Below are 26,114 nucleotides of genomic sequence, written 5' to 3' on the forward strand. Positions count from 1 at the left end.
CCCCTTTTTTCCTGTAGCTCCTCTTTAGATATTGAAAGGCCATTATAGGATCACCTTGGTGCCTTCTCTTCTCCAAGCTGAACAGTCTGTCCTCATATGGGAGGTGTTCCATCCCTTGGAACATTTTTGTGGCCCTCCTCTGGACGTGCTCCAACAGGTCTTTGTCTCTCCTCTACTGAGGACTCCAGGTGAGGCATCTGGTGTGTGGCCCCACAGCTTGGTGTCAAAGCAAACTTTCTGAGGATGCACTCAACCCCACTGTCGATGTCACTGATGAAGATATTGAAGAGTATCGATGCCAGCACTGACCCCTGCAGAACAGTACTTGTCCCTGATCTCCATCCAGACATTGAGCCACTGACCATCATTCTCTGGACTCAATACTGCAGACAGTTTTTTGTCCATTGAACAGTCCAACCATCAAATCTGTATCTTTCCAATTTGAAGAGAAAGATGTCAAAGGCTGTGTCAAAAGCCTTACTAAAGACCAGACAGATGACATCAATGGCTCTTCCCTTGTCTATTAATACAGTGATGCTATCATAAAAGGCCATTAAATTGGTCAAGCAGGATTTGCCCTTGGTGAAGCCATCCTAGTTCTCCTGTATCACCTTCCTGTATTCCATGTGTCTCAGCATAGCTTACAGGAGGATATGCTCCATGATTTCTCCTGGCACAGAGGTGAGACTAATGGGTCAGTAGTTCCTGGGGTCATCCTTTTTACCCTTCTTAAAAATGGGTGTGATGTTGCCTTTTTTCTAGTCACCAGGCACTTCACCTGATTGCCACGACATTTCCGATATCACTGCGAGTTGCTCAAACTGCTTCTATTAATAGTAGGTATCTGGAAAATGAGTGCTTAAAGCTCAACAACACTAGCAGCGTACAAGGACCACCCAGAAATCAGTCTGTTCCCTGGAACATTTATGTAGGTGCAGTCCCACTGAGCACAGAAGGTTTACTGTGAATTTAAAACTAGTACCAGTAAATTCATTGTCTTACATATTTGCCTCAGTCATGCCCCGCTTTAGTGAATTGTTTTGGAAAGTATGCAGTTTCTTTGAGCATTAAGATATAGTTGTGATGGCTCTGTTGTAGGAATATAGAGAATTCTGTGTTATTATACACAACAATATTTTGTCAGAATAGTTTAAAAATAATAACCATGTAGGTAACTATGCAGACATCCACGTATATATGGTTGCCATGTATACGTATACCAATCTATGTGTACAGCATCATTCTCTTTAACACTAGTGAGAAGACAGCTCATGGTCTGACACACTGTCATGGTTCAGTCTGACACTGTAGATTTTTTTGTTCATGTGGATGTCTGCCATAGTGTTACACTGACCTTGCAGTGATCTGCTTCCGCTCTGATTATGTCTCCCACCTACTGACAAAACATTGCCTTTTCCAGCTGCAGTTTTCTTCACCATTTCAAATCAGGCATGCAAAGTCCCAGTAGATACCTAACACTACTTTTCTAATTAGCAACAAGGAAGAGTTCAGGAGGGCCCCCCCTTCCTCTCTTGGTTCTTCCTGGTGAGGCAGAAGAAGCATCCATTGACTCTGCTCTCTGGTCTCTGAGGTTTGGCTCCACATAGGTACCATCTAACCCACTTCTCTGCAAGAGTTAGGTTTATACACCTGACACAACAAGAACAATGAGATCTTCACTAGTGAGAAAATATGCAGCACTTCAATATATTTGTTAAATGGGAGAGAAGAGTTTCTCAGAGTTCACAGTTGAGGCTTTGTATGACAGCCTAGGGCAGGAGAGGCCATTCAGCACAGGGAGCAGAGGGGAAGGTTCATAGAAGAGTTGTTTGTCCTTTTGGACCTTAGCTCTTAAGAGTAGCTAGCTGTTGCATTAACAATACCACTTGCAAAATAGCAAGAAATCTCAGCAAGAATCAGCAGATGAAAGTGATACCTAGAAAATGCCTTTTCCAAACTGCCAAATTCAAGCTGAAGAAAAGAGTTGCATGTTAAGGGAAGAGGAATTTTATACTCTCAGATAAAAGGGAGTGAGAGAAGGGAAAAAGAAACAGATACAGAAAAGTCATACAGAGTGTGTGAGACAAACATTGGAAACATGATGTAGGCATTGCTACAAACTACACTGCAGTTCCAGAATTCAGTAAAAACCCAAGGGGCTTCAGGGAGAGGTTTTTTCTTTAGTACTTTTGAAAATATGCCTTTATGGGAAATTGGCCTTCACTAGGCTAGAGCAGTCCAGCCTCTTTAAACAGACTTTTTGTGAATGTCTAATCCATTAACAATATAATTTCTGGATTTCTGACCTAATTACAGATAGTGGATATACAGTGTTTCCAGCAGGGTACAGCAATGAACAGTTTCCTCTCGAAGATGAAGGTCTGACTGTTGAGCACAAAAAATTGTGCTATTCTGACAGTGTGACCTGTGCTGGTAAATGTTTCTGCTTTTTGTGGCATGCATTCTGGCCTCCTTTGGGAAGGTGTTTTGTGAATGCATCTTGAATCTGCTTAAGACACTGAAGTTGGATATCTACAGGTAGCTGACATCCTACCTTTTTCACTTAACATAAATGCTGCAGTCTGCCCTAGGCAAAGGATGTGCTTTCTTTTGAGAAAGAATCGGGACTCACCTGCCTCGTGCAGCAAGTTGACTTCTGAATCACACTTGTTGATGGCTAGCACTGCTGCTCACATCTTTTCCTTCTTGTTGCTGCTTTAAAAGTATCACCTAAAATGCTACTCCTGGAGAGAAAAAGTGGCCACAAAAGAATTGCATTTATCCTAGGCAGCTTAGTCTGAAAATATATCCATGATTGTGAAAGCGCCATTTAGAATTGACCCCACCCTACTCAAGAGACCTGTACAGTATGTGGATTAAGATCAAACGTGCTTACTTCTGTGGCAATAGCAAGTTCTTATTTTTCTTTGCCTCTTGATAGACTGTGCTGTGCCAGTGCAGCAAATAATAATGAGAAATAAGCTCACAAGAAGCTCATCTTTTAATTTTTTCATTACTAGGAATCACACAGAAAGCAGAAAGGAGCAGACTTTCCCTGAAGATATCAGAGAAAAAAGTATTACAGGGATAAAATAAATAGCAATTAACTAAAATACTGAACCTTCTTGATCAGGAATCGCCAAGAGAAAGTAACAGAAGTCTGGTACCAGGTCTCAAGCCCATGCACAATGAGAAAGAGCTGTTTCACTGATTGTATTGTGCATGTCAGACATATGGCTGCTCCTAACAAATATGGAATAATGAGAGTTTGGTGATATATCTGAATGAAAGGAGTGGAGTTAGGGACAGAGACAGAAATGCCCTACAAGGAATAAACCTGGAAAAAGCATATTTCAGGACTGAGCACCAGCAGGAAATTGATGTTTATAGTATTTCAGTCAGCTGTAAAGGAAATATTGTGGTGGTGTGTTGCATAAAGATCAGAGTCGAGCCACTGCTTGCTTATGTGTGTTTTAAGTAATAGAATATGACAGACCACATCAGATCAATGGTGCTGATTAATGAACAACTATGGAAAGGTAGAAAATGAGATGAAAGAGTCAAGACACAAGTTTGAGGAGGGAGGAGGAGGAGGGCCAATGCATCAGAATATAGAGTTATGGTTTGAGACCCCATTAACCATTAGCGTTATTATGTAAAGTACCATATTTTCTGCTGACATTGTGCCCACTGCATCTCCACTGAAGCTACTATAGAAATTGAGCTAAAGTATGCATCTTTAATTACAATCTGCAGTACATCGAAACCATCATAAAATAGATATTCCTTAATAAAAATAGTAATATGTTCCTTACACCCTCTAAATTAGTTAAAACTTGGGAAGAATAAGGTGGAATGTATGTGAAGATACATAAAATGCTGAAGTTAGTATCATTCACGAAAATATTAAAGAGATAACAGTCTGCACTTCTGGAATGCATTCATCCAGAAAAATTATCCTCTAAGATCTTAATTAAGAACACAGTACCTCATGGAGCAGAGCAGTTAATGTTTTCCTTTTCTGAATAGAGAAGCACAGTTAGATCGGGGAAAAGTGACTTAACCCAGTGTCACACATCCCATTCCTCTGCTGTCCTGTTTGTGTCTCTTTTTACCCAGTCTTCTCATGGTCAAAAATTATTTTCCTCTAATTTTTCTGTAACTAGATTATGCCTTTTAGAACATGTTGAAGTGTTTCCTTGTCTGTTAAGCTTCTCATGTCTTACAAAGCAGCATCAGCAGTGCTGATTTTATGTGCTTAAAATGAACCTAAGAATCATGGATGATCTCAGTGCTTTATGTTCATCACATCGGAGGAAAAGAGATGCATCTTCCCAAGCCATAGAAAAAATGATGGAGAAAAATGGAGATATTCTTAGTGCTTATTTCCACATGGAGTTTGGTGTGCAGATTTTATAGAAGACTTTGAACAGCCCATCTCTAACAACTTGTCTCTCTGACCCTTGATGTCAAGCCAGATTGAGTGCTAGGCAGCACTGCAACAGAGAGCCACTTGGATTGGAATCCCAGCGATTGGAAGAAAAACAAATGACACACAAAGAGAGATGTGACAAAATATGCAGGATTAGTACATTCGGTTCCTTAGACTTCTCTTGTGTGAAATTAGGAGTGAAGTGAGCAGGAGTTCTGCTGAAGTAAAGACTAAAGACCTGATCCTGTGATTTTTCTGCTTCTAGTGCAAGTTAAAAATGCACATTGACTGAAGTTGTGGGCAGTCTTCAAGCCATGCAGGATTTATGCTTTAAAAAGAGGAGGAATACTCAGATAAAAGACAGACTGATGTGTGCAAAGTGGATACAAGAAGTGAGGTCAGCGTTAACAGAAAAGGTGGAGCACATATGGAAGTGGAAAGGAGAGTCTGAAAGTAAGCCATGCTGAGTGTTAGCAAGGGTTTCAATCTGCAGAATCGTTGAGCGTTACTGCACCTTTGAAATTCAAACCTTTGTGCTGGTCAAAGGTGTCACTGTTTCATGAAGTTCTTTTGAGCTAACCTGATGCTGGCATATGGTTCCACTCCAAGCTCCGGTGAAAGTCAGAGGTCCAGGCTGAGCTGAGGATTTTTTTTTCTGTTTAAATTTTCTAAATCTGCAATTCAAAGCAGGCTTCAAAAAGGGAGAGTCCAAGAAAACTGGAATCAATGAAAATGTTTTTTGAGCCCCTGTGAAGTGTAGTTGCCAGGTTTTGTGTACCTGTTGAAATGAGTACGTAGCATATATCTCAGTTCCCATTAAATATCATCATTACAAAATATGTAAATTGAACATAAAACTGAATGTATATTTTGTGAAGCACATTATTACAGTGTCATCTAAAATCCTTCATTGTGTCTGCTGGCACTCATTCCAATGTTCCTCCTGCATTAACAGTGTTTTTTTTTTTTTTTATTGTGTTGTATTTATGGCCATAAATTCCAGCTTGCACAATGACATTAACTACCTGTGAAATAACAATTACATCTCTTATCATTTTTTGTTCACTTTCCTGATTTTGTTGATAAAGCAAATATTTGTTTTTCTTGTCTGATCAGAGGAGGCAAAATTATTTATTCATGGAAATAGCACCACTGGCTTCACTGTGGGTAGGACTGAATATGCTGATGTCCCAGGAGTTCCTTGCATAAGTGAAGTGAGCAGGATTTCATTCTGTCTCTGGATGTTAACTTCAGAAATACTTCCAACATCCACAACGAGCCACCCAAAGATTATAAGAAGTTAGTAAAGGAGGAGTTCTGTTAGTCTAGCAAAGGATTCAGGTCCCCCCAAAGATGTAAATACTCCCAAAAACTCTCTATCACCCTGTAATAAATATTGGAGCTGAGGTGTCTCTTCAGATTCATTTCTGTATTAGTCCATTGAGTCCAACTCCCTCTATAGCTCAGAAGATTTCATCCATGAGCTGAACCTTCACTGGAAGGCTGACAATAAGATATTTCACTGCTCTCACTGCAGTGGACCTGATGGGAGATGAGTGGGGATTTTGTTTTGATATGAGCCATCACTTTTGTGATACAAAGACAGCAAAAGAAGTGAAGGACTTTTTTTCTTCCTTTTCCTACCTTTTAGTTTTGAGGAAGTGTTCGTTGCTGCTCTGAACAGGACTAGCCTTGTTCTGATGAGATGCGTTTTAGTGCCAAGTCTGTGCTAGCTCTCCATTGCTTTTCCGTGCTCATGCCATCAAAGTGAGCAACTTCTTAGCAAGAATCCTACTGATAGCATTTTGCTGGCTTGCCCTCCCTGTCCCAGCTTCACCAGAATAGGTCGCATGGGCAGCCTTTGGAAGCTGGGAGCCGATTCTGTTGTCATGTACAGCTGGGGCTGGAGAGACTGAACAAGGCTCCAGCCAGCTGTACTGACAGTGGAGAATGCCAGTTATCATTGCAACGAGTTTTCTTGCTCTCAATAAATAATTATTATTTCCCCCCTGACCTTTCCTTTTGGTTTTCTGTTGCAGACACAGCCTCTCTCTGTTCCCTGCCCCAATGAACGTGTGCACTAAGTCCAAGGCTTGGAGTAATTTACCTGAGGAGTGATACCATTTGGAAACCACTGTAAGTATATTTTATCTCTTATAAAAGACTGCTTGTTTCAGCAAAAGAAAAAAAAAAAAAAAGGACGGATTTAAAAAAATAAAACAAAAACAAACTGCAGCACCTGTGAGCATTACTGATGAGAGTAAACTGAGTTTTTGCTTCTGAAATTTACAAGGAAATATGTGGGCAAAAAATATGTCAATAAAAAACTTTTAAATATTTAAGTCATAGCCTCAGAGCATAGTTCAGCAATGGCTGATGTGCTTGTGTCTCTTAGTTTGGCAGGTTCTACTTGCTTACTGATCTAGTTTATGTTGTTCTAGTCGGTTCATCCATGTTTGTCTTCAGAGTGTTTATCTTCTTTTTATTCTTATTACTTTTTAATGAGACACCTTTCCTCTTGCTGGTGTTTCATGCATTGTGGATTGAATTTATTCCAACTCCTTAAAGGTTTAAGCTATTTTTTTCCAGGCTCAAGTCATCTCTAATTTGGGCTGGAGTTTCTTTAGGCCATTGCAATTTGGTAAATTTGGCTGGATTATATAAGTAGAGTTGCCTGAGATTGTAAACAATTTTGACTTTGTGTTGTGGTTTTATTATACTCTGAAATGATCAACTTCCTGTTATCTGCATTGTTAGTTTTCCCTGTAGATCTCTGATTTGTTGTGATGCCCATATTGTGGCAGTGTTGCTGTGGCCAAGGTGCTCTGAGGGTATAAGTGAGGCAAGTTTTGTAGGCAAGGAGTAACTTTTTTGAGGTTTGTGGTTTAGGTGGAGAAATGGACAAGCTGGGGGGGCATGTCAGCCTCACTTCAGGTCTGAAAAAGACTCAGCAAATTTCAGTCTAAGTTTAACTTAATCTCTGAGTTTAACTTAATTATGTTAATCAGTCTCCTGTAAGGGATTTTGGAGTTTATTTCACTTTTCTACGTTGATTAAATTTTCCAGGCTTTTATTGCATGAGAACATTGGGCCTCTCTTGTCAGCTCTCCATGCCTCCTATTCTTGCTTTTCAGTGTTCTGCTGGGATTTCCCTTTCATATTACATTTTATGTGATGTTTTCAGGAGTTTGTGTTTTCCACTGTATGACACAAACTTGCAGTCAGAGATTTTAAACAAACTGCCAGTCATGTAGCTATAACAGCATGAAGATCAATGTGGCTGCAAAATCATCAGATAAACCGTGTGAATATTCAGGCAGTCAGTCTGTGCAGGACTTCTTATTGCTGAAGCAACACTTCTGGCAGGAAAATTGGGATGGCTTAGGTTGTTTTAAAGCAAGCTTGTCTGCAGAAGCTTCACTTGTGGTTCTTCTCTTCAGTCACCCTGAATTTTGATGTGAGGGCTCTGGGCAGACATAGTACTTCTGTTGGGTGTTTTTTCTTTTTCTTTTCCTTTTTCTTTTTTCTTTTAATGTATATATTCAATAATTATACTCATCTCTCTCTCTTTCACTCTGTCAGTTTCTAAATATGTATTGTCAGTGTCACGTCTGGAAGAGACACAACACTGGCAGTGATAAGCACTGATATCAAGAGCTGTGTTAGTCGTGTACAGACAGAGGAAGAATGTGCAGCACAACACACGGGGAAAAATACTGCTTAAAACCAAACGTGAACTGTTTTCACACCTTTATATTTTTAGGATCTGAAAAGCTAGGGTTTTAAAATTATAGATAGTCTGTGTGAATTACTAAGATTAGAGACACCAGTGAGTTAAGTACCTGGCCTGGGCACTAAAGGTATCTCTGACCCGAGGGCAGTTACTGGAAGGTGACATCATATCTGCTAAGAGAAATAATGCCAGGGACATGGATGGGCAAACTCAACCAGCAGCAACAGTTGTAACATCAGCAACCTTATGGCATGTTCCCTCCATGCTCTTTAGTATGCGATGAACAAAGGTCTGGTTAGTGACCCAGCCCTCCCTGTATTCAGAGGCTGAAAACTGCCTCATTATTGTTCATTATGTAGCATTATTCTCATACAGTCACATTATCATAGCTTCCCCTGAGAGCCAGGATACTACTGTGTGTTCTGCACAGCTACACAGGATCCAAGACCTGAGCTAATTTGTTCATTGCTAACCTGGTGTCTCAGCAGGACAGAAAGCTGCCCTCTCTGCAAGGGCAGGTTCAAGCATTAGTGGTAGCCACCCTATGAAAAGCACTTGCAGCTCTACAACATAGGTTGCCTGTTTTAGGGGGTTTGGACCTGATTTAGGGGTTTAGCTGTGAGAACATGGTAACCCATCATGGGGAAATCCATTCTAAGCTCAAGCAATGGTTACAAGGGCAATGCAAAGAAATCGTGTGCAGGGCAAGTGGAGGACTGGGGGCAAAAAGGTTGCGTACATGAGTGGCAGCAAGAAGAGGTAAGGTTAGCAGGGGTTTTAAAGGCATTCCAAAGCTCAGTGGTGGCAATGTTTCCAGATAGTTCTGATGCTAGGATATCCAAAACATTACGTTCTGCCTTCAGATTAAGCAGAAAGGATCCTGTCCTATTTTGCAGCCAATGCCGTCACTGCAGTAAATGTCACACTGTTATTTGTCACCCATCTGAGACCTCGGTGTGTGAAACTGTAGCATTGAGGTAGATGTAAAGGAGGAAATACCTCACTGCAGTGGAGACAGTGACAGAGAAGTTTTGGGAAACAGAAATAAAAAGCTAGGAAGGATTCCTGTTTTACACAAGATCTAGAAATCACTAATGCACACAGTTTAGTTCAGGGATGTAAGTGGCTGCAGTTAGGCTCATATTAAGTGTTAAAGAGCATGCAGTTAAGAAAGAAAATGTATTTTAGATGGTGTAAGTGAGCATAATGAGAAGTAACGCAGTAAAAACAAAGGAATGCTGAAAATGAATACCAACAAAAGAAAAGTACCTGAACATAGGATGTAATTTAAAGAGATGAGTAGGTTGGATGTTTAGAACTGCTGGATAAACTTCTTAGATATCAGCAGTAAATAAGAAATCTGTAGTGACTCTTCAGATTCAGATTATCTTGGAACGGTCAGTATCATTACTGTCCCTGACTTCTGGGAGTCTTTCCACCAGCTTCATATACAGATGTGCCCTTCCTTTCTTTTCCATGTTGGCCTTCTGCTGTCCTCCATGAGAAGCAAAGATGATATATAGCCTTCTGATGGTTTTCAGGAGGAGCGCAGTGTTTGGAAGGGCTTGTAGTGAACCTAAGTGTGGAGAAGGAGCTCAGAGATAACTGAAGGTTAGACCAGATTTCTGTGCTCCAAAGGCAAATTCCCAGGCTTTTTGCAAGTATTTTCAACTTTTATTGCCCCAAGCAACAAGTATATTGCAAACTTAATGTTTGGATTAGTGTGTAGAGGAAGACGTACTCAGATGAACTCAAGTAACAAGGTAGGCAGACTTTTACAACAGAAATAATCACACAAGGCTGATAATTGGTGAAGCCCAAGGATAAGTAGTTATACTTTGGGAAGGTTCCATGATTAATATTTATTGCATGCTTCATTCTCATGCCTTTTTTTGTGCTTTTGTTATTATATTTTTTCACATAACTAAGACAAGTCATACTCTTCCCCAGTTAGTGTCCCATTTTACCTCTGGAACACAAAGATTTATTAGAGAGCTCACTGATGGAAGTGTTCGTAGAAGAACTGTGCAATCAGAGAAGAAATTAGGTTGGAAGGGTCCTCTGGAGGTCCCTAGCCCAATTCCCTACTCAGAGCAGGGCTGACTTCCAAGTTGGATCAGGTTACTCAGGGCCTGGTTCAATTAAGTTTTGAAAATCTCCAAGGATGGAAATGCCACAACCTGTCTTGTCAGCCTGATCCAGTGCTTAACAACTCTCCCTGTAAAGAATGTAGCAATAAGATAGCAATATAGACTTTGTAAATGAATGCATGAATGTTTAATTATAACATATAGGTGAAGATCATAGCAATAGGAGCTTTTTGTAAGGGAGATAAGGTAGAACAAAAGGATAACAATATACTTAGAGCAATTGGAGCTTTTTTCTGGTTTCACCTATTTTCTTTAGCTGTCAACTGCAGTCTGACATTGCAGACTGCAGAGGAAGAACCGCATTTGAGTTTCTTCATAAGCTCTTTCCCTTACTGAAATTTCCTCATGTGGAGGCCTGCATTCCCTTCAGGTAGTATTGAGGTGCAGCGCATGTCTAAATGAAGAGAAATGGAGAGCTGCTGTGGAAAGGTATTACGTTTAGTGTCATTCAGCAACACTGCTTCTCCTCCCATCCTGTTGAGCACAAGTTACCATGCTACAGGGCTCTAATGTGGAAAAGTGATGGTGCAAGACCATCTGGAGTAAGTTTGGAATATGTAGGTTTGGAAAGGAAGAAGCAGGAGATGCTGTGCATAGCCTCACTGGTGTCATTTTTGTTTCAAGTATAAGTGAGTTCTGGGAGGCAGATGCAGGATCAGAATGGATTAAAGGTCAGCCTTGGTCAGTGTTAGGTCTAACAACACATTGTGGCTGTGCTAGCAGCCTACAAGCAGTGCTTGCTCAGGCTGAGCCCCTACCCTACAAATAACAGCACAGTCCTTGTCAAGGGAAGCAGCTTTGTGGGGATCAAGCTGGAGCCAGAGGCCGTACTCCAAGTGTACAATTTGAGCTAACCCTGGACTGAAAACAGACCTTAAATATGGGAGATGAGCTTCCAAATGCAATCAGAGTCTAACTCTGTGTATGTCCTTTGCTGCCTGGACAAAAGCCATGCTATCTAAAAGCCTCTTGGGTAGCAATGCTGTAAAAAACCACTGATTTATACACACTGCAGTATCCAGCATGTGCTGGGTACACATGGGAAAGTCATGGGGTCAGGACATGGTACGTGTGAGGGCGTGCAGTGGAAGTCACCAGAGTTAGTATGCCAAGGAGCTACACAAACTGCTATGAACAAAACACAAGCAGTCTGTATGCTTTAAAATATACATGTTCATGTGCAAGTTGTGCATCTCATGCATGCTCGGCTATGTAGCAAGAGGTGGATCTTGGTGACAGGATGGGAAACAGACGGAGGGATGCCAGAGCTTGGATTGACAAAAAATGCTATGTTTACTCTTCATGAAAAACATGCTTTTAAATGCTTTCATTTTCCTTCTGTTCAAGATAAATTAATCCGGTTCAACCCTTAGCTGTACCTTTGCAATTTTAAGTGAGGTCCACTTTGTCATCTCCTATTTGTTACCGTTTCAATCTAATTTGGTGTTGGCCCATCTTGTTTTGAGCATATTGATTATATATGTGGAGAATGTAGCAGCCTGTGCCCGCTGTCTGTGGTACATCTGCTGCGAGGAATTTTAGCCCCATTACTCCAGAACACATCGAGGCTTCATCGGTCAGCTTTGTTTTCCCTAAAATCTCTGCTGCAAGACCTAAAAGCAGACTTTCCGGACAAGAGGGAGCACTTGGAGTCGTTTGGGCAGCTTAGGGATCCTGCCGCTGTGTGCACATTGCCCTTAACTCGTGCAGTGCCTCAGTTTTCCCCCTTTTTTTTTTTAACTCCCCAGTTTTCCTTCACCTTTCTATTCTGCTCGACCTGTGGGTTGTTACAGGCGGGGGACGTGGTTTGTTTATTTCTTTCATGCTCGTTTAACTTTTGTTTTCTCCTCCTTTTCTTTCTTCCCCGAGCTTCGGCCGAAGTGACACCGCCGGGCACGGCAGCTGCTGCCCCCCGACGGCGGCCGAAGTGAAATGGCGGCGGGTCCCGGCCCTGCCCCTGGCCCTGCCCCCGGCCGGGCGTGCCCCCCTTATATAACGCCCTTACGTAAGCGCCCGGGGGCTGAAAAACTCCGGCTTCTGGCGTGTCGGCCACAGGCTGTCCTAGGTGGGATATGGAGAGCACAGCGTGTGTGGGGAAGGAGCCCCTGTATGTCCATGCGGAAGACCTGCTGTGTGAATCAAAGCCTGCCACATCCCTTCTTTGTGCCTCAGTTTCCCCAACCGTGAAATGGATGCAGCAGTCACTACCTGCTTACAGCTTCTAATTCCCTGTGTTTACAAAATGCTGCGAAGAAGGAGACCTTGAGGGCTTGCATGCGTTGTGCTCATAGTACGTCGTTTCAGGCTCCAAAACTTAACGCTTTACTGAGATGACCTCTGCATCTCAAAATTACTTCAGTGCTTTTTTCTACAGAAAAGATCTTTTCTCTGATTTGTGTTGAACTGGAAACTTGCATATTTGTTTGCTTTTCAGACAAATCTGTTACGTTTCTGTATAACTCTATTCAGAACGCTACAGCCTTGGTTAATATTTGTCAAACGGAGCTCCGACTGTCTAAACCACTGGGACGAGTTTCGCTTTATATGTCATCAGTAGGGGCAGAATGAGGAGCTTCGTGCTTGGCCTCTTTGCTGTAATACAGTCTCAGGGCCATTGCATCAGAGTCAAAACAAGGAGCAGCTTGTTTCCAAACAAGAAGCATGGAGGAAAGTCTTCTCTGCCTCCCTCCCTGCAAGGGAAAGGAGAGGAGGGAGGGGGGTGAGAGGGGGGAAAAAGAAAGTTATCTTTAACAGATTCTAAAAATGCCTTTTCCCAAATATGCAGCCAGTCCCTTCAAAGGTCTCTTTGTTTATTTGCAGGAAGAAACCCAAGACAGCTGAAAACCAGAAGGCGTCTGAGGAGAATGAGATTACTCAGACGGGTGCATGCAGCGCCAAGCCAGGCCTTCCCTGCCTGAACCTTGAAGCTGTTCCGTCTCTGAGCCCGGCCCTCATCCACTCACCACATTCACCAACAAACCTACACGCACACACAGGGTCATCTGATTGTGAGTACACCAACGCACTGCTGGGTTGCACTGGGGTTCCTGAAAGCACGTTCCTTACTGTAGACCAGGCTTTCAAGCCAGTTGGATGTTCTTTCCATAATGGCTCAAGCAACACTTCCTCAGATTTTACTTTTTCCCTGTGGGAATTACCTTTGAAAAAAGAGTGTTTTGTGATAAGGTCATGATAATGCAGTCAGACAGAGGAAGCTGAGAACATGTTGATGGGTCAAGTTGCTGGCTGCTCCAACTTCTTACGAAGCAAAAAGGGAAGATCCTTTGAGCATGACTCCTTCTAACTAGAACTGTAGTTAATTCTCTCCAGATAGTCACATACTTCTCATTACCCAAGCTCATCTACTGACTGGAATTTTCAGCCTATTATTGTATTGCTCTAACATGCTGCCTTGTAAAGGATTTCTACTTTGACAGGGAGGAGTGTTTCTATGGATGGAATCAGATTCAATATGTGAGAGACTGGGAGATCTTTGTAGACCTGTGTGATTGTACCAGTTTAAGGCCCATGTTTTCAGTGTATTCACAGATTACTCAGTACGGGATAATCAGCTTTTTAAAAAATGTTCATTTTGTTCTTCCCTTTTCCTCTTCCCCACTTCCAGCCCTCTTCCCTCTGCCCCACCTACTCCCCCCCAAAAAAGAGGAAATGATTAAAACTGGATTTTGGAATGTTAGCATTTAGCCTGTCAGGTGTTCAAACAGTGTCATTTCACGAAGGTCCATACCTGAAAGTCTCTTGAACAGGAACATGGAGGATGTTGTCAACCCTATCATTCACTAGTTATATAAAACACAGCTAACCTCTTTTGTGGTGGTTTTAGGACACCGTAAAACTTAACAAGGGGGAAGAAAGGAGAAGGAATCATAGAATCATAGGAAAATGATGATGCCGGGTTTCAAGAGCTCAGAAGCCAATCAGAATTTGCAAAGGCCTATAAAAAAATCAGGGCATGACAATAAAAAATGAGATTAAAAAGTATGTATATTCTTTTTTCTTTTTTCTTTTTTTTTAATTTAAAAATCTTGCCTCAAGGCCAAGCTTGGAAGCAGCTGGGTTATAGGGATCATCACTATCAAAATCACTTTAGCTGCAATTCATTCCTGCTGGCTTCTGACTGTATTCATTATGAGCTTCTTCTGGAGATCTTGATTTTAATAGAACTGATAAAAACATTGGGGAGAATTTCCTGAATCTCACCTACTGATCTGAGGAGAAGGAAGAAGTATGAAGCAGTTGAGCAGCAGGCAGTATGCAATTTGCTATATGTAAGAATTCTCTTCAAATTGGTGATGTCAAACACTTTGTTAAAGCTGGGGTACAGTTTTGTCTTGTAATGTTTTCTAAAAACAAAAGTCCTGTAAGAAGATGCAAAAATGAGCAGAACAACAAGAAAAAATATCCCTATTTTCAAACAAAGATTCTCTTTATCCCATTCACAAAGATGAAAGAGTTCATTAGTAAATGGGATTTGAAACCTCACACTGATGGTTTTTGACAGCATAAATAGAAACCCATGAAAGCAACCTTAGGACAGAGGCCAGCAGGAATTGTAGAGAACTCAGAGAATGAACTGCTTTTGCTTTCTGAGGTGGCCAAGTTCAGGGGTGAGGAATATTGGTGGAGGGCAGCATGAAGAGGTGGAGCATGCAACTCTTCATACTCTTGTTTCATGGACAAGCAGTCCTTTAGACACCCAAGATTTTAATGTCCACAAATCAATTCCTGCTCCTGCTAAATTCACAGTGTCAATTTGAAAGAAAAACTTCAAACCTAGACTAGCTGTTCCTTTCACATTGAAGTCAGTTTTTGAAAAAGGATGTTTAATAATATTTTCAGCATTAAAATTGTTCTATCTCAGAAGCTGTTGAAATCTGGTTCCCAAAATACAGTTAGAGTCCTACAAAAATTCAAGAAATGCTAAAAACCTCTTATGGTGTTGATCTGTTAGTTGATTCCTTGTGCTTTGAAACCGTTGGAAAAGCTCTCTCGCTATTTATGATGGGTTATAACCTTCATCAGGCTGTATTTGTTTGGGGCAGTATGCCTATAATTAATGTTTGGCATGTTCTTGCAAAATATCAATGCCAGTTTCTGACATGAAGATAAAATGAGGCAGGATGAATTTATGCTTGCATATTTACTATAGCTGTTTAACATGGTGTGCATATTTTTTTAAATGTTGTTTCAGTCCCTACTGCTGGAACACATTGATTGACCCAAGCGATTGGTGTCTGTGGTTCCCAATATGTAAAAGTAGGCTCCCTGTCATTACGAACTCCTTTCCTTTAGCTCTTGCCTTCCCTGTCTTTTGGACTGGTTCTTTCCTCTCACACTAGAACCCCTCCTTTTGCCCTTTTCTCTCCTTCCTCTCAGAATTATGTTGTCATACCTCTTCTTTCTCTTCAGCTTTTGGACCTGCAATTATGTCTTCCTTCTTTAGGCCAGCAGCACTTCCCATCCTTTCCTGTGCCTTCTTGACAGTACAGCACTGTTTCTTATCCCTTTTGCCCAGACCAGTATCCAGCTTCTACCCTTATGACTGAGCAGATTATATTTCATTCTCAAATGAACACTTTTTACTCTGGTGGGATGTTTTCTAGAGGATGGCTAATATTCTATTTATAAACTGGAATTAGACATGGAATTAGGATGTTTGACGGGAATTGTTTCATGCAAAATATCAAAAACATCCACAAAAAGTCAGCATGTAGGGTATTTCCATTCTTGGAAAAGTGTACTGATGTCCAGATGGCTCCGTAAGTCCTCATTTATGTATCTGGAAAAAAGTCTTTGATTTTATGGACCACCTATTCAAATCAGCTTGAAATCTTCACTGACCATTTTGCATGCACAATCACTAGTGCTTGGCAGAAAACATCACCACATTTATTATGAGAAATGTTCATAAGCCAATCTACTTTGAAAAATCAGGGTGCTTTTGGAATGATGCAAACCAGAATACTTTTTCCAAGCATAGAAAATAAAAACTCTGTGATAGCCATCTGCTCCTCAGCCGTAAAGGCAGAGGTGAAGAAAGCCTAAGCAATAGACTGAATGTCAGTCTTACTGAATTGAGTTCTTAGTGGGGAAAACCATATATATGTAAAAGTTGTGTGTGATTCGCAATATAATATAGAGCTTAAGGCAGCGTATTCTGCATGCTGCCTCTTGTGCTACTTCTTCACGATGAAACAGGATCGTTTCTGACCATTTGGGGACTTTGGATTTGATTATAATATATTTTCAGTGCAGCTGAACCCTTGAAGCAAAATCCAGAACTCGAGAGACATTGTGTCCATTCCCAGCTTTTTCAGTCTTAGGAAATGCATGGTCAGGCAATGCAGTTGTAGAAAGAGGTCACAGGAAGAGGTACTTCCTGAGGTAACTGTTTCCATGTGGGACTTGGCAGATAGAAGTCACCACTTTGAATTAGTCTGGAATCAAATCATAGACTGAGCTGATAGAGCTCCAAATACCTCTAGCTACTCAGCTGTCACAAACAGATGTAGCTGCTTGCTCAGAAGAAAGGTGTTCGTGCAAAAAAACTACAAAGACAAGTAAAGAGGGAGGAAAGGGTTCTGGAAAAGTTACAAAGAAACCTCATATACGAGAGCGGTGTTGTTTGCAACTTTCCACTCTCTTTCTTGCTCGTGGGCAGAGCATGCATAAACTTGGTACTGCCCTAGTTCTGAAGGCTGAGCTCCCTCAGGTAAAGCTTTTAAAGATTTTCCTGAGAGGAAAATCAGTCCATCAGGACTTGGCTCTCTGTTTAAACTGATTTGGTCTGTATAGGCCACTTATTTCAGGAGCCCTTCAGAAAGCATCTATCACTATATACGTTTTGCAAGTGCCAAGAGATAAGATCATTTTGGCAGAAACTTTCACGAATGCTAAGAGATACAATCAGACAAAAACTTCATTCAGACTCTGATGTATGCATCTTAACAGATGTGTCCAAACTCAAAGAAATCCCATGGGAACAGTGCAACTGAATCTCTTTGTCTCTATTGATAGTTAAAAGAGTTATTCTTAGATATTGGATGGTCCATCTGCCTAGGAATTTGTTCCAGACAAGGGAAAAGCAGCATCTTAGCAAAGAGTTTCCATGGGGCTGAGAAGCAGATTGGACAGTCATTGGAAAAACTGCTGAAGAATTTTTTATGATTTTGGAGAACACAAAATTCTTGGAGATCTGAGACTCTGATAAGGAATGAAAGTTGCAAAGAAAAGGGAGGCATGGGTATCTTTTAAAAAAATATATGAAACTATCATTGACAAGTTATTGCAATAGGGGAGGACTTCTTTAAGTCACATCTCAGCAATGGGCTGGAGAGTTCTTGAGAAATAGAATGCAGTTTGTAATAAACACTTCTGATGATGGACCAGATGAAAACCACTTGTCCATACATGCTCAAGTGCTGTGGCTGACTTGGTCTGATTCCAGCTTTTTTTTTTTCTTTTCTTTTTTTTTTTTTTATTTTTATCTTTCACAAGATGAGAACTTTGAGGCCATCTATTTTCCTTTTCTTTTTCTAAATTCTGGTTTTGGTATCTTGATAGCCTTCCAGCATAATGGGAAAAGGGAGAGAGGGAACCTCAGAAGGTTTCTGAACAGAGCATTGAGAGAGGGCTTAAAACTCTAGGTTTTTTTCATTTTCTTGAGCAGCTAGAGGGATCATCCATTTCCTTCCCATAAATCAACAGGTTTGATTTGCCCATTGCTAATGTAGAGGCTAGATGGATCAGAAGGTGGTTTGGCCTCATCTTTATGTTTTAGGTTTCCTGTGTTTCTCTTTGAGGTTCTGTGGCAGGAAGAGAATGGTTATATGCCCTTATGGTCTTCCCGCTTTGCCTCTGGAAATGTGTGATTATGATTACCTAATAACTGCTCTGGAGCTTTGAAATGGTTTCCACCCTGAGGAGAGAAGGAGGATCCTGATTCCTTCTTTACAGAGACAGACAGTATGTTAATAGTCATTTCATCTGTATTTTTGCTAATCTGAGTATGGTATGTGCTAGCTAATGCTGAATATTTTTAGATTGTTTTTGGTGACCTAAGAAATGATGTATGTTTAGATATCTATTTTAGACAATATGACAATGATATAGGCCTTCTCTGCAGCAACTAAGCTGAAAGATACCCGTAGTTATCAAATACTGAATCTCACAAGACTTAGCTATTTGTTTATCTTGCAGAACATTCCAATATTTGTTTAGTAAATACTTTGGTTCTTAGCAGTCATAGGTGGTTTCTGCATCTTGTAAATTTATATTTTTGTCCTAATATTATCAAAGAAACATCAGCCAAGAATGACTTGTGTTTTCACAGAAGCAGACGTATGTTGCTTGAATTTTGTAGAGTCGGAAATAAATATAAGTAAAGATATGTAAAACTATAAGCTGAGCTCACTCTATCTCTGTTGAAAAAGCTGTTGCTATACACCAAAGTGCTAGTGATATTATACTACTGATCAGAACTGGTCTCTATATATTCCTACGTGCCTAAGTGAGTTTTGTCAGGTTGGTCTCTTGGGCTTTTCTTCTCTTGAGAAATGACTAAAAACATATGGTACTTCAATTATGAAGTTGATGAGTATGTTTTCAGAAACAACTATGTGACTTTGGAACTTAACTTTTACTGATGCTTAAATCACAGGTGAAGTTACTTAAAGGCTTTTTAAAAATTTGTCTGTTTATCTTTAATGGTGATTCTCTTATTAGATGACCCTGTACTACTGACTTGATGCTAGCTTGTCAGTCATTGTGGCATTCTTTCCTTACCGGTCTCCCCTTTGAGAATTGTAAGTGATCACATGCATAACTTCAGCTTTGATCTGAAAAAGCCATGAGAGTGTCTATCTTTCATGGTTTCAGGGGAGAGCTTGAAGATATGTCCCCAGGATATGTATTAGTATTACTTCTAAGTACAAGGAATAAAAATAAAAAATGTATTACTCTTTAAAATTCTAAATTTTCTATTCTTAGGATTTTGAGATTGATAATACAGTAGAATTTGTAAGTTTGCTGAAACACTGAGATATAACTTGTCCAGTAAAACACCAGTAGTCTATATCTAAGTCTACCTGTTCATGCCTTCAGAGTCTACCTCCCACAGATTTTTGTTACCATTAAGTTACAAGCCTTTTTGTAAATCCCTCCCTTAAATGAAACTTTCAACTATATCACTCACTAAGTGAGCATTGAATAATATGCAACTCTCAAGTGTTTATCACTGTTTATAAAGACATAGTAATATTCCTTTGCTGGTTTTGGTTTCTCGTTCGTTGGTTGGTCTGTTTTTTTGTTGTTTTTTCTTTTTTAATTATGGTTTTGTTGTTGGCTTTTTTTGTTGTGATATGGTTTTCCATTTTTTTCGATAATTGTCTCCAGGACAGTGCTTTCTTCTTTTCCCCCTTGAGGTGGCTTAACTCATCATCCTCCATTCTGAAAATTAAAGCAAAATTCCACTGCATAATTTCTGTAACCTCTTTGATTACTTTTATTGCTTTCATAAATCTGTAGTCCAGCAAACTCACTGACTCTGCTCCTTGCCTGTTTAATCTATCAAACTATATCATCTAAGGCACTTCTTAGGTACCAGTCATTGCCCTGTAAGCTTTCTTTATCTGATGTGTTTAAAGAATATTTTATTATAGTATTTGTCTTTATACTCCTAGCTGTTGTTTTTCTTTAAATTTCCCCTTTGTCCTGCCTAATCTTTGTTTTACATCTAGCCTGCAACAGTTTATGCTCTGTTCTATTAGTGTCACTTGGGCATGATTTCCTTGTTTGGAAAGATACATTTTCAGCTTTGATGAGCTCTTATACTTCATTATTTAACCATTGTATTGTTTTTCTTTTTTCTTTATATTTGTTGTCATTGTTGTTGTCCTTGCATATGGAGTCTAATATCAGTGTTATTAAGGCCACCTTCCTGCTGATCTTATGGATTTAAATTCCTTCTCTTTTCCTTTAAGACCCTTTCTAACTTCCTCTTTTTTTTTTGTTTTTCTTTTACTAGTTGTCCCTTCTGAAGATCACAGAATCACACAGAGTCAAAGAACCATAGAGGTTGGAAGGGACCTCTGGGGATCATCTAGTCCAACCCCTCTGCTAAAGCAGGTTCCCTGGAGTAGCTTGCACAGAAATGCATTCAGGCAGGTTTGGAATATCTCCAGAGGAGACTCCATAACCTCTCTGGGCAGCCTGTTCCAGTGCTCTGTCACCATCAAAGTAATGAAGTTTTTTCTCCTGTTCAGAGAATGTGAGCAGTCTTACAGCTAATAGTACAAAAGGAAACAGTGCAGGAGAATACTGTAGAAATGATCGTGCCAATAGTTGCTATTTCATATCTTAATCATGCATGCTTCTGCTGTCATCTCCTCAGTCCTAATCAGTTGAGATGTCTGAACTAAATGTACCATTTCCTTAGCATGGTCCACAGAGGGACACTTCATGTAGCGGTCAAACACAAATGATTTTCCTGTGTTTGACAGGTGACTCTTCCTAAAAGAAAGCTGAAACTGCCACATCTACCATCTTTTGTTCTACTGTGTGTTGTTGAAACCCTGTGTAACTCAGTGCTTCTATGTCTCTTGGTTTGTTCTTTGTATGCTGTGAGGAGACACCTTCCATGCTTGGGGAAGCATTGTCTGGCACATTACTTGTCAGGTTTGTTACAACTACACAACTTCAAATCTACAAATGTGAAAATAGACTTGGTCACCTTCTGTTCCTTTTCATCACTGTGACTTGTTTAGCACTAGAGCTTTTTGCTCTTTTCATCTCAGTTTCCGTGGTCATTTTTTCCTCTTTTCTCTTGTTTAGCCATGGTAGAACAGCCATATAATCCTTGTGCCATGATCCCACGCAATAACTTTAGAACAAGGTAGGGCCAGAGCAGTATTCAAATAAAATAACAAAATAAAACAAAAACAGAACGATTACTTTATTGTTCGTGTCTGACCAAAGGGAGCTCATTCATTCCAAACACTTTTGAATTGCAGTCTTAGCATGGTACTGGGAGAGAACCTGAGAAATAAAAGCAAGATACTGCTTAATACTGCCTACTAATGTTTATAAAATGTGCTAGGGGATGCTACAGGGGGGAGGAATCACCCATTTCCACAAGAAACATGATGTTTCATCTATTCCATAGGTAAAAGTCAGTTGTAAGCCATGTGAGTGCTGTTAAACTCCTTCCTTGCTATCAAAGCATTTGTTGTGGCATCCACATGAATGTATGGTAGAACACAACAGTGTGTTCTTGTTGGCCAAGAACTATACTTGCTTCCAGAGTGCACTAAGTATTATTGTTTCTTAAGAGAATGCTATCATGCCATCTTTTTATTTGTTTTCTATGTATGTTTTCATTGTCCATGAAGTCATTTACAAGACTAAAATAACACAAGATCTAGATTTGCACATCTCCCACTCAGTAACTGGAATATAAAGAGAATTCAAGATATCTAGTTAATCTGTCAGCACAAATAGCTCCTCAATGAATTAACTGTGCTTATGAAAAAGAAAAAAAGAAAAAAGAAAAAAAAAGAAAAGAAGAAGAAAAAAAAAAGAAGAAAAAATAAATTAAAAAAAAATGGATAAACAAATTCTAGAAACCCTACTCATACTAGGTTTGTTGTGTTAAACACTGAAAGGAGCTCTGCCCAGTTGGGATGAGCAATATATACTCTGTATCAATCTGTGACATGTGGTGAAATGCTTCTTCTTGAAAACCCAGGAGAGAGAAGTAGTATAAATTAAGAGTAATCTCCCTACAGCTATTTTTGAGTTCTTAACCAGTGAAAATGTAAGTGTAGCAATGTTGTGCATCTATTAAAAATCTTGAAAGGCTCTTTATAACTAGATGATAGGAGTGATAACGTGTAATTTATTGATGTTACACAGTGGAAAAAAAAACCACACACACAAAGTAGCAATTTTTGTGTGAAAAGGGGTATGATAGAGGAAATAAAAACAGAGCAAGGGACTTCTCCCCAGAGCTTCATGCCTGTATGTGCGGCCATGTCAACTTCAACAAAAATACCTTGTGCTTTGATCCCATGTAGTGTTTCAAAAGAAGGCATAGCCCTCCCTGCATTCGAAAGTAAAACCCCTAGATGTTATCTCTAATGTCTTTTGGCTGAGTTGAGGGTAAAATGTGCCTGAAGGCAGACCTGAGAAATAACTCTTAAGCACAACAGTAGTCTCACCTGTTAGTGTCTGTATGTATGTGTTTACCTGTAATTCCCAAGTCTTTTCCCTATAGAGAAAAAAATATATATATCAGAACTGACACTGTACATTTAATGGTACAGACTTATCTGATTATGTCAAGTCATCCATGAAAGCTGTGTTCTTTTTTATTACTGTCATCTATTCGTTTAGAGCATTCTGTCCTACATTGTTCTTCCTATCAAAACAAGCAGGTGGTTTTGGAATGTGCCTGTTCCCCAGGATTGCAGAGGTCTCACTGAGGACAGAGATTTTCCCTGTGGCCTTCAGCATCATTGACATGAGCTTCCCACTGGTTTTTGAATCTGAATTAGAAGCAGGCCTGAACGCTTACCCCCTAAACTCAAAATAAAGAAGCCACAGTCTAGCACAGTATGAATATCTGTCTCACAATATTTCTAAGTTGAGATATTCACCAAAGCACCCAGTTGTACTAGTTAACAATTACTCTTTCACTAACAGATAAAAAAGATAAATGGAAAAAAAAATAACCAAGTAAAATGTAGCTTTTTTCATGTGATAGCTTTCCTCTAGCCAGGACTGAGCGAGGCACAGCCACTGGAAGATACAAAAGAGTCTTTTTCCCAGTCATGGGGACTGGCATTTACAGCTTCTTCTCCATTCCTTGTTTCTCCCATCAACCACTATGTCTGTGACCAGAAAAATTCTTCTACATCTAAAGGCCTTTCTCTGGAAACATGTAGGATATAAGCAGACTGCAGTTCTCCCACCAAAGCCAACCATTTCTGCACCCTTTTCCTAACAGACTGCTACTACAACTCCCCACAGAAGATTTTAGCTTCAATAGAAACCTTCTAAACAGTTAATTATCTTAAGAGGTTTTAATCTATATTTTCCTTTTAACCAAAGCCCATAGGCTTTCAGGCTTACTGTATTTAACCACGCTCAAACTGATAAGCTTTTGCTCCTTGTCTCTCTGCCTGGGGGAAAACCTAACAATACAGCGCAAATCTGAAAAGGTTCATGGAATAGCAATTGTCTCTTTTGGAGACACATTTTAATATATTTTAACTGTTAGCCCTTGAATTCCTACCTCCTCCACACTCAGATCCCACCCTCAGCCCTTTCTCCTACCAGTGTTTCTGAGAGAAGACATAAATTTCTAGAATCCAACACGGAGAGATGACCGAAGGGGACTCCCTATTCACTGTTCTTACATGTTTGCAATCTGAAATACATTATTAGGATTTATGCAAAAGCCTTTAAATTAGGCGAAAACATTCTGAATTAATACAGTAAGCTTTTAATATGGACCATTGAGTATCAAAATACATCACCATGGTTGCCTGCATTTTTCTAAAGTTTATTCTTTTTCTCAAGAAATGTCCCTCATTCTTTGTTTAAATTAGGAGTATTTCTGCTTAATTCCTTGGGCATTGTTGGCCTATCGTACTTCTTTCCTAATCGGTGGCTCTTTTGCAACATACCCATTGGTGCAGAATGCCTTCTGAGTGAAAGCACCTGGCACTGCAGAGGAAAACCAGCAATACACGTATGCACCTAGGTTTTTAAAGAGCCCAAATGCCTTAAACTTATAGCCAATTAGAACAGTTGGGCCATGCTGGGCCTTGGCATAATCGTGCATGAGCTCTCTGGGAACAAGCGAATGCAGTTGAAACAGTTTTCATTTAGAATATTAAAATGTTCCCTAACGAAGAGGAGACGAGCACAGCCTGGTTTCTCTTCCTAGGAAATGGTGCCATCATGTGGCCACGTTACTTTCTCTGTTTCCTATTGCAAGAGGGTGGTTTTCTCGCTTACTGTTTTCAGTGGTTTGCTGATCCCACCTTTTGCTAATGAAAATTGGTTACAAGTGGTCAGGGCACAAGAATTAGCACCCATATCATGAGATTGCCATCCAGGTGCAATACCTGTCAGTGCAGCTATGGCAACAGCCCTGGTGGTTCTTCTGTTGACACTGTGTATGTGCAGTTATAAGTAGTACGTTCAGCATAAAGAGGCATAAAAGAATCAAGGCACTAGAGCAGGACAGAGGAAATCTTGATTTTGTAAGCCTGGAGAACAAAATCTTATGGGACTTCTGGGATTAATTCTTGCTCTTTCTCTACTGCTCTTCACAAGTTGTTCTGCATTTCTTGGATAAAGATTAATTGAGGCACCCAGTCCTTCTGCAGAACTGGGCACATGATGCTATCCCACTTACATGCAAAGCAAACTGAGGCACAGACATTGCTGCCTTGCAGATGAGGAGTAAATGCCCTGCAGACTTCCAGTCAAAGCACAGGGGAGTGATTCACTGCCTGCAGCCCAAGCATCTTGCTTGAAATAGAGGCTTTTGTGCTCAGCATTGAGGATCTAGGTCCGCTGGATATAGAAGCAATTTTATGTGCAGAACACCTATGGTTTAGTCTTCTGTTTGATGAAAAATGGATATCTCATCACTACGGATGCTGAAAAGAACAGGGCAATTAGCTAAATAAATCATCCGTAGGACATTTGCTGAACATTGCTTAGCCTGCAGAAAAAGCCTGTCTTCTCAAAAAAGTTTAAACAAACTCTTATTAGCCATCTACTCTATATGTTTACTCCTTGGAGAATAAGGTTGTGTTTGTGTGTGCATGCATTTCTGTCTTTCAAATAAACGTAGTTATTAGACTATGAAATTTAGAGAAGTTTGACAGCTTTCAGAACACAGTGATTCTTTTTTTCCATAGATTTTATTACTGACACATTAATAGATGTTGTGCTGGTAAAAATACAGTACTTCCTGTTAAATGTAGACTGCTACATATTTTGATTCTAACAACAATCTGGTAGGGTTAGGGCAATTCGTGTAGTGTCATCTGGTGTTTGTTTTGGATAGATATTATAGAAGGAGATACTGATTTTCAAGATGTTCAAGCAGATGATTGGGTGAAAACTCCAGCAAACCTTTAAAGCAACAGAAAGCAAGAGCTGCTCCTGGTCAGATCTCCTGCTGAGGATACAAATGTTCTTCCTGTGTTCCTGAAACTCCATACAGGCTTTATGCCTTGAAGGCCCCTTTTCAGAATGAGGCCAAATATTCAGAAGAATCAGTCTGAACAGAATTGGATAAATCGGTCTGTCTGGCATCATTGGGATGTACTAAGAAGTCAGCCACTACCAGGTTTTCAGGATTTTAAATTCAGGTCACTTCTTTGAGTGGAAAAGTGTCCTTCTGTTAAATGCAGTCTCAGAGAGTTGAAACCTGATGTAGGACTAATTTTCTCAATGGCAACACCGGATATGAATTTTTACTCCATTAATGCAGTTTTATTTTAGAATAACTAATTTCAGAACAACAGAACATAAAACTTCATCACTAGGGATAAATCAGGTCATTGGAGCTGAAGAATGCACCCGTGGTTTTTGATTACTAAGGTTGGAACAGGAGATGCTGATGTATGGAAATGAGAAAAACTTCCTATGGTAATTGTGGGGCTTTCATATGTTGTGATAGAAATGCTGTATTTCTAATGAACCGCCATGTTTATGCAAGACTTCAGATTCTTCATTCCAAATTAAGCATTCTTTACTG

At 40.1% G+C, this 26,114-nt stretch overlaps 1 protein-coding gene across 18 annotated transcripts in view; it reads left to right on the forward strand.

Annotated features, from left to right (window-relative positions):
- Positions 1 to 26,114, forward strand: part of ZBTB20 (zinc finger and BTB domain containing 20) — a 473,540-nt gene that overhangs the window by 409,217 nt on the left and 38,209 nt on the right. For 17 of the 18 annotated variants that reach the window (XR_016471235.1, XM_090150619.1, XM_090150595.1 and 14 more), the window contains 2 exons: positions 6,472 to 6,568; positions 13,136 to 13,323. The gene's annotated coding sequence lies outside the window, so the exon portion shown is untranslated. Of the gene's footprint in view, positions 1 to 6,471; positions 6,569 to 10,269; positions 12,606 to 13,135; positions 13,324 to 26,114 lie in introns of those variants that run through there. The other variant, XM_090150659.1, reaches the window with a different exon arrangement.

This window comes from Phasianus colchicus, chromosome 1, assembly GCF_987193195.1.
Source record: "Phasianus colchicus chromosome 1, bPhaCol1.hap1.1, whole genome shotgun sequence".
Lineage (NCBI taxonomy): Eukaryota > Metazoa > Chordata > Aves > Galliformes > Phasianidae > Phasianus > Phasianus colchicus.